Source organism: Nicotiana tomentosiformis, chromosome 5, assembly GCF_000390325.3.
Source record: "Nicotiana tomentosiformis chromosome 5, ASM39032v3, whole genome shotgun sequence".
In the NCBI taxonomy this organism is placed as follows: Eukaryota; Viridiplantae; Streptophyta; class Magnoliopsida; order Solanales; family Solanaceae; genus Nicotiana; species Nicotiana tomentosiformis.
In genome coordinates this window covers 132,381,073-132,398,929 of record NC_090816.1, presented here as the reverse complement: position 1 = coordinate 132,398,929, position 17,857 = coordinate 132,381,073, and positions in this window count along the sequence as shown.

The following is a 17,857-nucleotide window of genomic DNA, read 5'->3' as shown; positions in this document are numbered from 1 at the left end:
TCTTTAGACCGAGATGGATACGAGAACTATTTTGCAAATAAAAAATGAAGACTCACAAAGGGATCATTGGTGATTGCAAAGGGAGTTGATCGTGGCACGTTGTACAAGACAAATGCAAAAATATGCCAAGGTGAATTGAACGCGACGCAAGATGAGATTTTTGCAGATTTGTAGCACAAACTAATGGGTCATATGAGCGAGAAGGGATTGTAGATTCTTGATAAGAAATCACTCATTTCTTATGACAAAGGTACAATGATAAAACCTTGTGACTACTGTTTATTTGGTAAGCAACATGTAGTCTCATTTCAGACATCGTCTGAAAGAAAATTGAATATACTTGATTTGGTATATTCTGATGTTTGTGGTCCAATGAAAATTGAATCAATGGGCGGTAACAAATATTTTATTACTTTTATTGCTGATGCTTCACAAAAATTATGGGTTTATATTTTGTAAGCCAAAGATCAGGTGTTTCAAGTTTTTCAGAAGTTTCATGCTATGGTGGAAAGGGAGATAGGCCAAAAGCTAAAGCGTCTCCGAAGTGACAATGGAGGTGAGTACACTTCAAGGGAATTTGAAGAGTACTGTTCGAGCCATGGGATCAGACATGAAAAGACTGTTCCTGGAACCCCACAACACAATGGTGTAGCTGAAAGGATGAACTGCACCATTGTGGAGAAGGTGAGAAACATGTTAAGAATGGCTAAATTGCCTAAGTCATTCTAGGGTGAAGCAGTTCAGACAACCTGTTACCTGATCAATAGGAGTCCATCAGTTCTATTGGTGTTTGACATCCCAAAGAGAGTTTGGACCAACAAGGAGGTGTCCCACTCGTATTTGAAGGTGTTCGGTTGTGGAGCTTTTGCACATGTACCAAAAGAGCAGGGAACAAAGCTGGATGATAAATCTGTTCCATGTATATTCATCGGATACGGAGATGAAGAGTTCAGGTACAGATTGTGGGTTCCTGTAAAGAAGAAGGTCATCAGAAGCAGAAATATAGTCTTCCGAGAAAGTGATGTTGGAACTGCTGATGATATGCCAGAGAAGGCCAAGAATGGTATAATCCCTAACCTTGTCACTATTCCTTGTACTTCTAACAATCCCACAAGTGCAGAAAGTAGGACCGATGAGGTTGCCGAGCAGAGGGAGCAACTTGATGATGATGTCGAGCAAGTGGAGTACTCCACTCAGGAAGAAGAATGACTTCAACCTCTGAGGAGATCAGAGAGGCCAAGGGTAGAGTCATGTAGGTACCCTGCCATAGAGTATGTCCTCATCAGTGATGAAGGGGAGCCAGAAAGTCTTAAGGAGGTGTTATCCCATCCAGAAAAGAACTAGTGGATGAAAGCCATGCAAGAAGAGATGGAATCTCTTCAGAAAAAATGGCACGTACAACCTGGTTAAACTTCCAAAGGGTAAAAGACCACTCAATTGCAAATGGGTCTTTAAACTCAAGAAAGAAGAAAATGGCAAGCTGGTCAGATACAAAGTCGATTGGTGGTAAAAGGCTTCGAGCAGAAGAAAGGTATTGATTTTGAAGAAAGTTTTTCACCTATTTTCAAAATGACTTCTATTCGAACAATCTTGAGCTTAGCATCTAGCCTAGATATTGAAGTGGAGCAATTGGACGTGAAAACTGCATTTCTTCATGGAGTATATTTTTGCTACTGAAGCTGGCAAGGAAATGATATGGTTGAAACGGTTCCTTCAAGATCTTAAATTGCATCAGAAGGAGTATGTCGTCTATTGTGACAGTCAACGTGCAATAGACCTTAACAAGAACTCCATGTACCATGCAAGGACCAAACATATCGATGCGAGATATCATTGGATTCGAGAAATTGTAGAGAATGAATCTCCCAAAGTCTTGAAGATTTGTACAAGTGAGAATCCCGCAGATATGCTGGCCAAGGTGGTACTAAGAGACAAGTTCGAGCTATGCAAAGAACTTGTCGGCATCCACTCAAACTAGAAGACAGTGCTACGTCCTCTAGATGAATGAGACTGGAATGGGAGATTAATGGGGTCCATCCCATTCAAAATCCAAAGTAATAGGCATGTGCTTAAGGAAAGTTTCTTTGGTTTGGTAGCCAACTTTGTTGAATTTCTTTGGTTTGGTGGCCAACTTTGTTGTATTGTCAACATTGAAGAAAAAGAAGGAAAAATGTGTGCAAATTGTCAAATATAGTAGGCTTTAGAGAGTGAGGCTTCAACTATAAAAGCAGAGTTTTAACTCTCATTTCTACATACCAGCAAATAGAGAAAGAAAGAGTGAGGTTTCACAGACAAGGTATAAGAAAATAGTATGTGAGAAAAATAGAGAGTGTGCGATATTGTAGTGAGGTGGGAATATCAAAAGAGGATTATTTATTTTGAGTGTTATAGTGGTCTTTGGAGTATTTGACTCGGACCTACAAAGTGTAAAATTCCTTCCTATAATGATATCACTTGCTCGTCTTGGGTTCATGATTTTTTCCCTTATTCAAAAGAATTTTTCACGTAAAAATCCTGGTGTCGTAGTAACTCTTTTATTCTTGTTAATTACCGTATCTCGGTGCTACATTATTGTTCCGCTTTTATTACTCTGAATATCATTTCTGTAGGGGGTTTATTCCCAACATCTTGCCCCTTCCAAACTTGGCATGGATACTGATAGACAAGACATGCTCAACAATGGAGAGCCTCCTCTGAAGCAAAGAAGTTAAACTCTTGGCAAAACTGAAATTAAGAATAACAAGTAAGAGTGTAACGACCCGATTTGTCATTTTAAGAATTTAACGTTCCGTTTAGTGATTTAAGGCCACGAGCAACTTCATAATATGTATTATGACCCGCGGGCATGGTCGAGTTTGATTTTTGAAATATTTAGAATTTAATTGAAAGAACAATTCCTATTTAGAAGCTTAAAATGGAAAGAGTTGAGCAGAGAGTTGACTTATGAGCAAACAACCTCGGAATGGAATTTGGATGATGGCAATAATTTCGTATGATGATTTTGGACTTAGGCGTATGTTCGAATTTGGATTTGGAAGTCCGTACGTCAATTCTACTCTGTAACGACCCGACCGGTCATTTTGAAAATTTTATCCCCGATCCCCTAATATATACTTTCATCATATTTGTTTCTGCTTTTGGGATTTGCCAGAGTGTTTGGTTATGGAATTCGGGGAGTCTTGGGACACTTAGTCCCTAGTTGTGAGTTTAAGCCTTAGAGATTAGACCGTAGTCAGAACTGTGTGAAGACGGATCCGGAATGGAATTATGTTGACTCCGTTAGCTCTGTTGAGTGATTTTAATCTTAGGAGTGTGTCCGGAATGTGTTTCGGAGGTCGGTAGTAGATTTAGGCTTGAATTGGCAAAAGTTAAATTTTCGGCGATTTCGACTGATTGTAGAATTTTTGATATCGAGCTCGGAATGGAATTCCGGAAGTGGCTGTAGGTTCTTAGTGTCATTTGTGGCTTGTGTGTAAAATTTGAGGTCATTCGGACTAGATTTGATATGTTTCAGCGTCGTTTGTAGAATTTGGAAAATTCTAAATTCTTAGGCTTGAATTCTTGCTTAATTCATGAATTTGGTGTTGTTCGATGTGGTTTGAAGGCTCGACTAAGTTTGTATGGTGTAATAATATTGGTTGGTAGGTTTGGTTGAGGTCCCGGGGGCCTCGGGTGTGCTTCGCGTGCTTAACGGGTGAAAGTTTGGACTTAGAGGAATTTTTGAGTTGCTGGTTCCGGTGTTTTTGCACCTGCGGTGGGGAAGAAGCGAGGCTGGTATCGTAGGTACGCTTTTAGGCCGGGGAGTCAGTGGTCGCAGATTTTACGAGTGAGCCGCAGGAGCGGAGCCGCATCTGCGGAAGGGCAGTCGCATATGCAGAAATGAGAAGGACCCAAGGTTCCGCAGAAGCGGACGTTTGAGCGCAGACGTGCAACCGCAGGTGCGGACTCAAGCGCGCAGGTGCAGACCCTATCCGGATAAGTGACCTTCGCACCTGTGGTGATATTTTCGTAGGTGCATGACCGCAGATGCGGCCCCATACGCGCATGTGCCAAAATCGCTGGGCAGAAAAGAGGATTCCGAGGGTTTGAAATTTCATAACACAAAATTTGATTTAGAGCTCGGTGGGAGACAATTTCTCGAGGGATTTTGAAGGAGAACTATTGGGTAACTAATTCTAACTCTATTTTGATCATAATACATTAATCTGTTGTTGTTTTCCTCGTCTAATTAAGAAAATTGAGGGTAGAAGTTTGGAAATGGGGGAAAAGGTTCCCCAATTGAAAATCTGAGATTTGAATGGGAATTTGACGTCAGATTTAGATGATTTTTGTTCGAGTGAACTCGTGAGTGAATGGTGTTCATAATTTATAATTTTTACCCGATTCCGAGACGTGGGCCCGAGGAGACATTTTGGGCATTTTCCCTAATTTCACGCTTTAGCTTCGAATTAATTAGCTAAATTAGTTACTTGTAGTTATATTTACATTATGCAATTAATATGAATAGATTCGGGTCATTTGGAGTCGGATACTCGTGGAAAGAACGTGATATCGAGTTGATTTGAGCGGTTCGAGATAAGTGGCTTGCCTAATCTTGTGTTGGGGACTTTCCCTTAGGATGTTTGATATTAATTGATGTGTGGGCACTGTGTAAGTGAGGTGACGAGTATGTACACAGGAGATTATTGCAAAAATCCCATTTTTCCTTTCTAAATCATAAACTATTTTTCCTTATTAAATTGCACTGATACGTTTAATTGTTAAACTTAGATTAGAGAAGCATGCTTACGTGTTTTAACTGCCTAATTGACATTCTGTGTGCCATGCTTAGTTAAGTCCCTATTTTCCTTATCTGTGTCCAGTATAAACTGTATAACTCGATGCCATACCTGTTATTTCACCTTGCATTGCATATTTAAGTTGGGACTACAGACGTATTCCGGGAGATCCCCCTGTACTGCATATTTACTTTGGGACTACGGACGTATTCCGGGAGATCCCCTAGCACTCCATATTTACTTTGGGACTATGGACGTATTCCGGGAGATCCCCCAGCACTGCATATTTACTTTGGGATTACAGACATATTCCGGGAGATCCCCCTATACTTCCTATTCATTTGGAACTACAGGGACGGTATCCCGGGAGATTCCCCGCTGTGTTTACCTTGTTATGAGTCGAGGGCTCTCTGAACTGTTAAATTTCGAGAATTTCTTTAACTGTGTTACCGTAAATATTACTTATATCTTTTACTATTTAATTTATTATATTTACTCCGGTATGGCCTTGACCTGACCTCGTCACTACTCGACCGAGGTTAGGCTTGGCACTTACTGGGTACCATTGTGGTGTACTCATGCCCTTTCCTGCATATGTTTTCGTGTGTAGATCCAGGTGCGAGCTATCAGCCTCGGGGTTAGTGCGTGCTGCTGACTCTAGGAGACTTCAAGGTACTACTTCTTGCGTCCGCAGATCTTTGGAGTCCCCTTCTACTCCCTCGCCTAGAGACTTTATTTATTATCTTCAGACTTCTGTATAGAGCTACATAGATTATAGCGGCTTGTGACTTAGTGATATTCCGGGTCTTGGGATATTATTTTATATATGCCGAGTGGTATTACTCTTGGCTATTCACAATAAGCTATTTATTTTTGAAAATATTGTGTTTTCTTTATATTTTTCGTAATATTAGGCTTACCTAGTCGTAAAGACTAGGTGTCATCACGACACCTTACGGAGGGTTAAATTTGGGTCATGACAAGTTGGTATCAGAGCACTAGGTTCATAGGAGTCGCGAGTCACAAGCCGGTTTATTAGAGTCTCGCAGATCGGTGCGGAGACGTCCGTACTTATCTTCGGGAGGCTATGTAACTGTTAAGAACAATCATATTCCTTTGATTTCCTTGTCGTGCGAGTTATTGACATCAAAATTCTAAAACTCTATTCTATTCTTTCTCAGAGATGGTGAGGACCCTTACCTGTAGGACCGACGATCAGGCACCCGAGCCCCCTGTCAGAGCAGCTAGAGGAAGGGGTCGGGGTAGAGGACGACCATGTGGTGCAGCCCGAGCACCTGTGAGAGCTGCGTCAGAGGAGCCCCCAGCAGCTCCAGCTGGAGGGCCAGCACCAGAGATCCCTATTGTTACTCCAGCCCTCCAGGAGACTTTAGCTTAGTTCATGAGCATGTTCAGCACTTTGGCTCAGGCTGGACTATTTCCGATTGCTCCCACTACATCTCAGGCCGGGGGAGGGGCACATACTCCCGCAGCCCGCACTCCTGAGCAGAGGGTCCAGGTTGATCAGGCCCCAGACTATATTCCTATGCCCCCAGTGGCTCCGGTTCAGCATGAGACCAGGGTAGCTGCTTCTGAGGTAGAGCAGCTCAGACTTGAGAGGTTCAAGAAGTACCACCCACCTACTTTTAGTGGACTAGCTTCAGATGATGCTCTGGGTTTTCTTGAGGAGTGTCATTATATTCTCTACACTATGGGCATTGTGGAGACGAGTGGGGTTTCTTTTACCACTTTCCAGCTGAGGGGAGCGGTATATCAGTGGTGGCTTGCCTATGAGTTGAGTAGTCCGAACGAGGCAGCCTCACTCACTTGAGCTCAGTTTTCATAGATGTTCTTGCGTGAGTATGTTCCTCAGAGCCTCAGGGATGCTTGGCGCGCAGAGTTTGAGAAGTTGCGTCAGGGTGCTATGACTGTGTCGGAGTATGCAGTCCGTTTTAGTGAGTTAGCTCGCCATGCACCGGCTCTGGTTGCTACAGTCAGAGAGAGGGTTCGTCGCTTCATTGAGGTACTCCACCCCACTATTCGGACCAGTATGGCCAGGGAGTTGGAGATGGACATCACTTATCAGCAGGCAGTGAGCATTGCCAGGAGAGTGGAGGGCATATTCGCCCGGGACAGAGAGGAGAGAGAGGCCAAGAGGTCTCGAGAGACTGGTCATTATTCAGGAGCTCGTGCACCAGCAACACGCCATGGTAGGGGTTTTGTGAGTCGCCCTGTTCATTCAGCTCTTCCAGCAGCCAGCGGTGTTCCAGTTCCTCCTAGACCTCAGGAGCCCTATTATGCACCGCAAGTATCCAGTATACCTCCTACTCGAGGTGCTATTATCGGCCAGTCCAGCAGGCCAGGCCAGAGTCAGTCTCAGTCGCCGCGTCCTATGAGAGGTTGTTTTGAGTGTGGTGACACTCGTCACATGGTTAGAGATTTCCCAAAGCCAGGAGGGGTACACCTCCACAGACTAATCAGCCTCCACGTGCTCCACCGGGTCCTCCAGCCATTCTTCCAGCCCCAGCTGCCACTCCACCTTCTCAGGCAGCTCGAAGCGGAGGTTGGGGAAGTAGAGGTCGCCCTTGAAGGGGAGGCCAGGCCAGGTACTATGCCCTTCCAGCCCATTTAGAGGCCGTCGCTTCAGATTCTGTCATCACATGTATCGTCCCTGTCTATCATAGGGATGCATCAGTATTATTTGACCCAGGCTCTACGTATTCATATGTGTCTTCTTATTTTTCTCCATATTTGGGGATATCTCGAGATTCTTTGAGTTCCCCTATTTATGTATCTACTCCCGTGGGAGATTCTCTCATTGTGAAATGCGTATATCGGTCGTGTTTGATTGCTCTTACTGGTTTTGAGACCAGAGCCGATTTGTTATTACTCAGTATGGTAGATTTTGATGTTATCTTGGGCATGGACTAGTTGTCGCCGTATTATGCTATTCTTTATTGTCACGCTAAGACCATGACGCTGGCTATGCCAGGCGTGCCGAGATTAGAGTGGAGAGGTACCTTAGAGTATACTTCCCGCCGGGTCATTTCATTTCTTAAGTCTCATGGAATGGTTGAGAAGGGGTGTGATGCGTATTTGACCTATGTGAGAGATGTCAGTATTGATACCCCTACAATTGAGTCAGTTCCAGTAGTGAGGGACTTTCTAGATGTGTTTCCAGCTGATCTTCCGAGTATGTTGCCCGACAGAGACATTGATTTTGGCATTGATTTGTTGCCGGGCACACAACCCATCTCTATTTCTCCATATCGTATGGCTCCTCCCGAATTAAAGGAGTTGAAGGAGCAGTTACAAGAGTTTCTTGATAAGGGTTTCATTCGGCCCAGTGTGTCACCTTGGGGTGCTCCTGTCTTATTTGTGAAGAAGAAGGATGGTTCTCTGCGGATGTGTATTGATTACCGCCAGTTGAACAAAATCACAGTGAAGAACAGGTATCCATTGCCTCGTATTGATGACTTATTTGATCAGTTACAGGGTGCCAGAGTGTTTTCCAAGATTGACTTATGTTTTGGTTATCATCAGTTAAAGATTCAGGAGTCGGATATCCCGAAGACTGCTTTCAGGACCAGATATGGTCACTATGAGTTTCTTGTCATATCATTTGGGCTGACCAATGCCCCAACAACCTTTATGCATTTGATGCATAGTGTGTTCCGGCCTTATCTTGATTCCTTTGTCATTGTGTTTATTGATGACATCCTGGTATATTCCCGATCTCGGGAAGATCATGAGCAACACCTGAGGACTGTGCTTCAGACTTTGAGGGAGAAGAAATTGTATGCAAAATTTTCTAAGTGTGAATTTTGGCTTGATTCAGTGGCATTCTTGGGCCACATAGTGTCTTGTGATGGGATCAAGGTAGATCCGAAGAAGGTGGAGGCAGTGCAGAGTTGGCCTAGACCGTCATCAGCTACGGAGATCAGCAATTTCCTTGGTTTGGCGGGGTATTACCGTCGCTTTGTGGGGGGATTTTCATCCATTGCAGCACCTATGACCAGGCTGATCCAGAAGGGTGCTCCGTTCAGGTGGACCGTGGAGTGTGAGGAGAGCTTTTAGAAGCTCAAGACAGCTTTGACTACAGCCCTAGTATTAGTATTGCCTACAGGTTCGGGGTCCTACACTATTAATTGTGATGCCTCGAGGATTGGCTTTGGAGCGGTATTGATGCAGGACGGTAGGGTGATTGCCTACGCGTCTAGACAGTTGAAGGCGCACGAGAAGAATTATCCAGTTCATGATCTCAAGTTAGCAGCTATTGTTCACGCCCTGAAGATCTGGCATCATTATTTGTACGGTGTTCCCTGTGAGATTTACACTGATCACCGGAGTTTGCAGCACTGTTCAGGCAGAAGGACCTTAATTTGCATCAGCGGAGGTGGTTGGAGATACTTAAATACTATGATATCACTATATTATACCACCCGGGGAAGGCTGATGTAGTGGCCGATGCCTTGAGTCACTGGGCAGAGAGTTTGGGGAGTTTGGCATATCTTCCGGCAGCTGAGAGGCCCTTGGCCTTGGATGTTCAGGCCTTAGCCAGCCAGTTCGTGAGATTGGATATTTCAGAGCCTAGCTGGGTATTAGCTTGTGTGGTTGCTCGGTCTTTTCTTTATGACCATATCAGAGGGAGCCAGTATGATGATCCTCATCTTCTAGTTCTTCAGGATAGGGTTCGGTGAGGTGATGCCAGAGATGTGACTATTGGTGATGACGGTGTGATGAGGATGCAGGGCCGAATCTGTGTGCCTAATGTAGATGGGCTTCGGGATTTGATTCTCAGGAGGCCCATAGCTTGCGGTACTCCATTTATCCCGGTACCGCGAAGATGAACCAGGATTTGAGACAACACTATTGGTGAAGGAGGATGAAAAAGGATATAGTTGGGTTTGTGGCCAAGTGTCTCAACTGTCATCAGGTCAAATATGAGCACCGGAGGCCGGGTGGATTACTTCAGAGATTAGAGATCCCAGAGTGGAAGTGGGAGCGGATCACCATGGACTTTGTAGTTGGACTTCCATGAACTTTGAGAAGGTTCAATGCTATTTGGGTGATCGTGGATCGGCTGACCAAGTCAGCTCATTTTATTCCAATGTTGACCACTTATTCGTCTGAGAGGTTAGCTGAGATTTATATCAGAGAGATTGTCCGCCTTCATGGTATTCCAGTATCCATCATTTCAGATAGGGGTACACTGTTCACATGACGGTTTTGGAGAGCCGTACAATAGGAGTTGGGTACTAGGGTGGAGATGAGCATAACCTTTCACCCTCAGACGGACGGGCAGACTGAGTGCATGATTTAGATTCTTGAGGATATGCTCCGTGCCTATGTGATGGAGTTCAGAGGGTCATGGGACCAATACTTTCCACTTGCAGAATTTGCTTACAAAAATAGTTACCAGTCCAACATTCAGATGGCACCGTATGAGGCTTTGTATGGTAGGCGGTGCCGGTCCCCAGTGGGATGGTTTGAGCCGGGCGAGGCCCGATTGTTGGGTACAGATTTAGTCCAGGATGCCCTGGATAAGGTGAAGGTGAGTCAGGAGAGTCTTCGCATAGCGCAGTCCAGGCAGAAGAGTTATGCAGACCGTAAGGTTTGTGATTTGGCATTTATGGTTGGTGAGCGGGTCTTGCTTCGGCTATTGCCTATGAAAGGCGTCAAGAGGTTCGGGAAGAAGGGCAAGCTGAGCCCGAGGTTCATTGGTCCTTTTGAGATATTGCAGCGAGTTGGGGAGGTTGCTTATGAGCTTACCTTACCTCCCATCCTAGCAGGAGTTCACCCGGTATTCCACGTGTCTATGCTCCGGAAGTATCACGGTGATCCGACTCATTTATTGGATTTCAGCTTAGTCTAGTTGGACAAGGATCTATCTTATGTTGAGGAGCCAGTAGCCATTTTGGACAGGCAGGTCAGAAAGCTTATGTCAAAGAATATTGCTTCAGTAAAGGTCCAGTGGAGAGGTCAGCCGATCGAGGAGGCGACTTGGGAGACAGAGCAGGATATGCGCAGCCAGTACCCTCATTTTTTCATAGCTTCAGGTATGTCTTTATACTCGTTCGAGGACGAACGATTGTTTTAAGAGTGGGAGGATGTAACGATCGGCCGATCATTTTGAGAATTTGAGCCCCGATCCCCTAATATATGCTTTCCCCATATTTGTTTCTGCTTTTGGGATTTGCCGGAGTATTTGTTTATGGAATTCGGGGAGTTATGGGACACTAAGTCCATAGTTGTGAGTTTAAGCCTTAGAGATTGGACCGTAGTTGGAACTGTGTGAAGACGGATCTGGAATGGAATTCCGTCGACTGTGTTAGCTCAGTTGAGTGATTTTGAGCTTAGGAGTGTGTCCCGAATGTGTTTCGGAGGTCGGTAGTAGATTTAGGCTTGAATTGGCGAAAGTTAGATTTTCGGCGATTTCGGCCAATGGTAGAATTTTTGATATCGAGCTCGGAATGGATTTTCGAAAGTGGTTGTAGGTTCGTAGTGTCATTTTTGACCTGTGTGTAAATTTTGAGGTCATTCGGACTAGATTTGACGTGTTTCGGCCTCGTTTGTAGAATTTAGAACATTTTAAATTCTTAGGCTTGAATCCGTTCTTAATTCATGATTTTGGTGTTGTTCGATGTAGTTTGAAGGATTGACTAAGTTTGTATGGTGTTATAAGATTGGTTGGTAGGTTTGGTTGAGGTCCCGGGGGCCTCGGGTGTGTTTCTGGTGCTTAACAGGTGAAAGTTTGGACTTAGAGGAAATTTTGAGTTGCTGGTTATGGTGTTTTCACACTTGCGGTGGGGAGTCCGCAGGTGCGGCCCTGCGAAAGCGAGGCTGGTATCACAGGTGCGCTTTTAGGTCGGGGAGTCAGTGGTCGCATATGCGACGAGTGAGCCGCAGGAGCGGAGCCGCATCTGCGGAAGGGCGGTCGCAGATGCGGAGGTGAGAAGGACCCAAAGTTCCGCAGAAGTGGACGATTGAGCGCAGAAGTGCAACCGCAGGTGCGAACTCAAGCGCGCAGGTGCGGACCCAGCCTGGATAAGTGACCTTCGTACCTGCGGTGATATTTTCGCAGGTGCGTGACCGCAGATGCGGCCCCATGCGCGCAGGTGCGGAAATCGTTGGACAGAAATGAGGATTTCAAGGGTTTAAAATTTCATAACACAAAATTCGATTTAGAGCTCGGTGGGAGACGATTTCTCGAGGGATTTTGAAAGAGAACTATTGGGTAACTAATTATAACTCTATTTTGATCATAATACATTAATCTATTGTTGTTTTCCTCGTCTAATTAAGAAAATTGAGGGTAGAAGTTTATAAATGGGGGAAAAGGTTCCCCAATTGAAAATATGAGATTTGAATGGGTATTTGACGTCAGATTTAGATGATTTTTGTTCGAATGAACTCGTGAGTGAATGGGTGTTCATAATTTGTAATTTTTACCCGATTCCGAGACGTGGGCTCGGGGAGACGCTTTGGGCGTTTTTCCTAATTTTACGCTTTAGCTTAAAATTAATTAGCTAAATTAGTTACTTGTAGTTATATTTACATTATGCAATTAATTTGAATAGATTCCATTTGGAGTCGGATACGCGTGGCAAGAACGTGATATCGAGTTGATTTGAGCGGTTCGAGGTAAGTGGCTTGCCTAATCTTGTGTTGGGGACTTTCCCTTAGGATGTTTGATATTAATTGATGTGTGGGCGCCGTGTACGTGAAGTGACGAGTACGTACACAAGCTATTATTGCAAAAATCCTGTTTTTCCTTTCTAAATCATAAACTATTTTTCCTTATTAAATTGCACTGATACATTTAATTGTTAAACTTAGATTAGAGAAGCATGCTTACGTGTTTTAACTGCCTTATTGACATTCTGTGTGCCATGCTTAGTTAAGTCCCTATTTTCCTTATCTCTGTCCTGTATAAACTGTATAACTCGATGCCATACCTGTCATTTCACCTTCATTGCATATTTAAGTTGGGACTACAGACGTATTCCGGGAGATCCCCCTGTACTGCATATTTACTTTGGGACTACAGACGTATTCCGGGAGATCCCCTAGCACTGCATATTTACTTTGGGACTATGGACGTATTCCGGGAGATCCCCCAGCACTGCATATTTACTTTGGGACTACAGACGTATTCCAGGAGATCCCCCTGTACTGCCTATTCATTTGGAACTACGGGACGATATCCCGGGAGGTTCCCCACTGTGTTTACCTTGTTCTGAGTCGAGGGCTCTCTTAACTGTTAAATTTCGAGAATTTCTTTAACTGTGTTACCGTAAATATTACTTATATCTTTTACTGTTTAATTTATTATATTTACTCTGGTATGGCCTTGACCTGACCTCGTCACTACTCGACCGAGGTTAGGCTTGGCACTTACTGGGTACCATTGTGGTATACTCATGCCCTTTCCTGCATATGTTTTCGTGTGCAGATCCAGGTGCGAGCTATCAGCCTCGGGGTTAGTGCGTGCTGCTGACTCTAGGAGACTTCAAGGTACTACTGCTTGCATCCGCAGATCTTCGGAGTCCCCTTCTACTCCCTCGCCTAGAGACTTTCTTTATTATCTTCAGACTTCTGTATAGAGCTATATAGATTATAGCGGCTTGTGACTTAGTGATATTCCGGGTCTTGGAAAATTATTTTGTATATGCCGAGTGGTATTACTCTTGGCTATTCACAATATGCTATTTATTTTTGAAAATATTGTGTTTTCTTTATATTTTTCGTAATATTAGGCTTACCTAGTCATAAAGACTAGGTGCCATCACGACACCTTACGTAGGGTTAAATTTGGGTCGTGACAAACGTAATTTGGTGAAAGTTAGAAAATAGAAGATTTTGAAAAGTCCGACCGAAGGGTGCATTTATTTGATAACGAGGTCGGATTTTGATTCCGAAAATGAGAATAGCTCCATTTCGTCAATTATGACTTGTGTGCAAAATTTGAAGTCATTCCGGATTGATTTGATATGTTTTGGCACAAAATATAGAAGTTGGAAGATTTGAAAACTCAAATTTTGATTCAATGCGTGATTCGTAATTTCGGCATTGTTTGACGTGGTTTAAAGCCTCAACTAAGTTCATTTTGTGTTTTAGGATGCGTTGGTATTTTTGGTTGAGGTCCCGAAAGGCTCGGGTGAGTTTTGGTGGAGCTTTGGATCAATCTGAACAATTTGGCAAAAGCTGGTGTTGGGTAGTGTTCTGGTGTATCCGCATATGCGGAGATTTGATCGCAGATGCGGAGCCACTTCTGCGAGGTTGAAGGTCGCTTCTGCGATGTATGGGGAAGTCATGTTGCGTTGCTTCTGCGGAAAGGGGAGCGCAGGTGCGCGATCGCACCTGCGAAACATGGATCACATATGCGATGCCCATCATTTTCGTTGTGCGCTTTTGTGGCATTGATGCCGCTTCTGCGAAAGCGCAGATGCGAACGGCCCCTCGCAGGTGCGCAAACTCGGCAGAAGGTTAAGGACCAAAAATGGTCATTTCGCCATTTTCGTTTTGGGATTTTTGGAGCTCGGATTTGGGCGATTCTGGAGGGATTCTTCATAAGCTTGGTTGGGGTAAGTGCTATATATTCTAAAGTGATTATATTTTATGAATCTATGATTATATTCATCGTTTAATTCGGATTTAAAGGGAAGAAATCAAGATTTTTATAAAATCTTCCAAAAATAAAAATTTAAGATTTTAAGGTCGAGTTGTTATTGGAATTCGATAAAATTGGTATGGTTGAACTCGTATCGCAATGTGTGTTCGGATTTCATAAAAATTATGTTGGGTTCCAAGAAGCGGGCCCCACATTGAATTTTTGTTGACTTTTTGAAATAAATTTTTAAGCCGACGTATTATTATTCGGAATTATTTTCGATGAATTTTAGCGAAGTTATACAATTGATTTGGATAGATTTGAGCTGTCCGGAGGTCAATTCAAGCAAGAATGCGATTTTGAAATATCGACATAACTTCAAAAAAGGTAAGTATCTTACTTAACCTCGAGTGGGGGAATTACCCTTTAGATATTGAGTCTTATGTGAAATTTGTGTAATTGAAAATCAAGTACGCGAGGTGACGAATACGTACTTGGGTTATAGGTGCAAATTACATTGGTTAAAATCCTTAGAAGCCTTATATATTAAATGGAAAATTGTTAGTACTTATTAAATCCTTTAATTGTCTTGCCTAAATTCTTGTTTTGTTGGTTTTGTTTTTATATGATGATTTGATGGGATTGCCACTTTTGATTCTTTTGTGAAATATTATTTGTCGAGTTGTTCACTCCCGGATATATTTGTTAAAATTTTTTGCACACTATGGTCGAGCCATGGGCTCTTATTATGGAAATCTACGTATTATTGAATTTTATGGCAAATTATAATATTTGAGCACTTGATGTGCAATTTGTGATAAATTATAATAATTGAGTACTTAATGCACAAATCTGTGATATGTTATAATATTTGAGCACTTGAGGTGCAGTTTATGAGATGTGATAGTGACACGTTATATTGTTGGGAAGTTTTGTTTGGTGTTTGCACGAGGTTTCTGCCGTGCTATTATTATTATTATTATTATTATTATTATTATTATTATTATTATTATTATTATTATTATTATTATTATTATTATTATTATTATTATTATTGATTTATGCACATGCAGTGTGATAAGGCGGACTCTATATATATGTGGGTTGCGCATGTGGCGAGACAAGGTGGAAACATTATTGTTCGCGTGTGGCGAGACAAGACGGGCATTCACTTTACTATTGCACACGTAGCGAGACAAGGTGGGCTATGTCAGGGATTTATTTGTGATGGCCTGGGGGCATTGTTGTTGTTGTTGCATATTTACTTTTGGGACTACGAGGCGGTACCTCAGGAGTGCCCCTTTTGTTGATATTTTTCTATGGTTACACTTGCCTTTGGTTATTATTTGTGATGGCCTGGGGGCATTGTTGTTGTTGTTGCATATTTACTTTTGGGACTACGAGGCGGTACCTCAGGAGTGCCCCTTTTGTTGATATTTTTCTATGGTTACACTTGCCTTTGGTTATTTTGTTATTTTGTGATATGTAAATTCTTATGTTCTTCCGTGATGTATTACTTGATTTTATTATGTGTTGTATTCCTTGTTGTAATGTGTTGGATTTGGCTCTTGTACGAGACTCTAAGGATTTGTGTTTCTAGTTTTACTAATTTTTGAGGTTAAGTTGTTTTGAATAAAAGAAATTCTGGTATGCTTTAATGTTTATAAGGTTTACATCCAAATCAGCAACTATCGGGTATTTCATTTTAATTGAAATGTTATTTTCTCCACCCAAATTATTTCTAAAATAAATTCATTCCTTTGTTGATTCCTACTTGATTTAAAAATTTTAAACTTACTTTATTGGGAATAAATTGATCATGTGGATCTTATATACATTGATATTATTGGCACATGAGTAGTACTTGCAGTTGTGATAGAAATATGGGCACGATGTGCCGTGAAAATATAAAGGCGGGTTGAGACCTGTATTTTATGATTATGAAATGAGATGTCACATGGTGACTTTTAAATTAAAGATATTTATTTGAAAGAGCTTTATATTGAAGGATTCTTATTTGAAGAAATATATTTGGAGGGTATTTATTTGTAGAGATTATATGTGAAAGACTTGTTTTTATTGGTTGTACTTGTGTTCTTTCTTATTGCTGGAGTAATAATTGTGGTGTTCTTGCTGCCTTATTGTTTATATCACTGCTATTTGTTTTTGACTATTTTAGTATGACACATGTTATTTGACTAGTGAGTGTCTTGACTGTACCTCGTCACTACTCCACTGAGGTTAGTCTTGATACTTACTGGGCACTGCTGTGGTATGCTCATTCTACACTTCTGCACAGTTTTGTGCAGATCTAGGTATTTCAAAGTCAGTTGATCATTAGCTAGCTGTGCGGACTATTGCTGTAGAGACTCAAGGTAAACCTGTTTCTGCGTCCGCAGGCTTCAGAGTCACTTTCTAATTTGTATTCATACTGTTTACTTTATTTCAAACAGTTGTATTTAGAAATTTTTTGCAAATTCCGTAGAACTTATGACTTGTACTACCGTTTTTGGGAATTTTAAGAGATTTCTATTTAACTTGTTAGATGTTATTTAAATAATATTATTGTTTCAATTAATGTTAGGCTTACCTAGTCCCTAAGACTAGGTGCCATCACGATACCAAACGGAGAAAAAATTGAGTCGTGACAAAGAGCCCGTTTGGACATAAGAATTTTTTCACTTTTTTCAATTTTTTTTACTTTTTTTCGAAATCTGTGTTTGGCCATAAAATTTTGAATTTTCACTTGAAGATGAATTTTGGAATTTTTCAAAAAATTAAAAAACTTCATAAGGTTGTTTTTCAAAATTTTCACTCACATCAGTCACAAAACTTAAAAAACAATCCAAAATTATATTTATGTCCAAACATAATTCTAATTTTCAAATACCATTTTCACTTCATAATTTTCTTTTTACTTTATTTTTTTAAAATTTACAATTTTTATGTCCAAATGTCTACTAAATTCATGTAAAAACTGAAAAATATTGATGATACTCCAACGTAAATTAAGTTTTTATAATCAAGCATCTCTTTTTCTATATTTTACTCCATTGAAAGTGTAAAACCTTCAACTTCCATTCCCAAGAACCTCATTGCTATGAAGATTTCCTAATATCAGTACCGATTAGGAAAACATATCAAGATATATTTCCCCATAGCAATTGTAACTTGTAAGTGAGAATAATACCAACTATCAAACAATGATAATGATACCTAAAATTATATTCCACACTTGTCCACAATCCTTATCCAACAGATTCAAGGGACAATAGTAAGCTAATAATTAGTATTACATAGGCCAAAGGTTGTAACACAATTTTCACCCAAAAAACGAAAAGAAGAAAATAGGTGTCTCCTTCAAACATAAACAAACACTAAGTACGTACTTTTGGAAAGATCAAACTTTCTGTAAGAACGAATCCCTCATTAGTGGCAAGAGGTCTAGGAAACAACCCAAGCGGTCCCT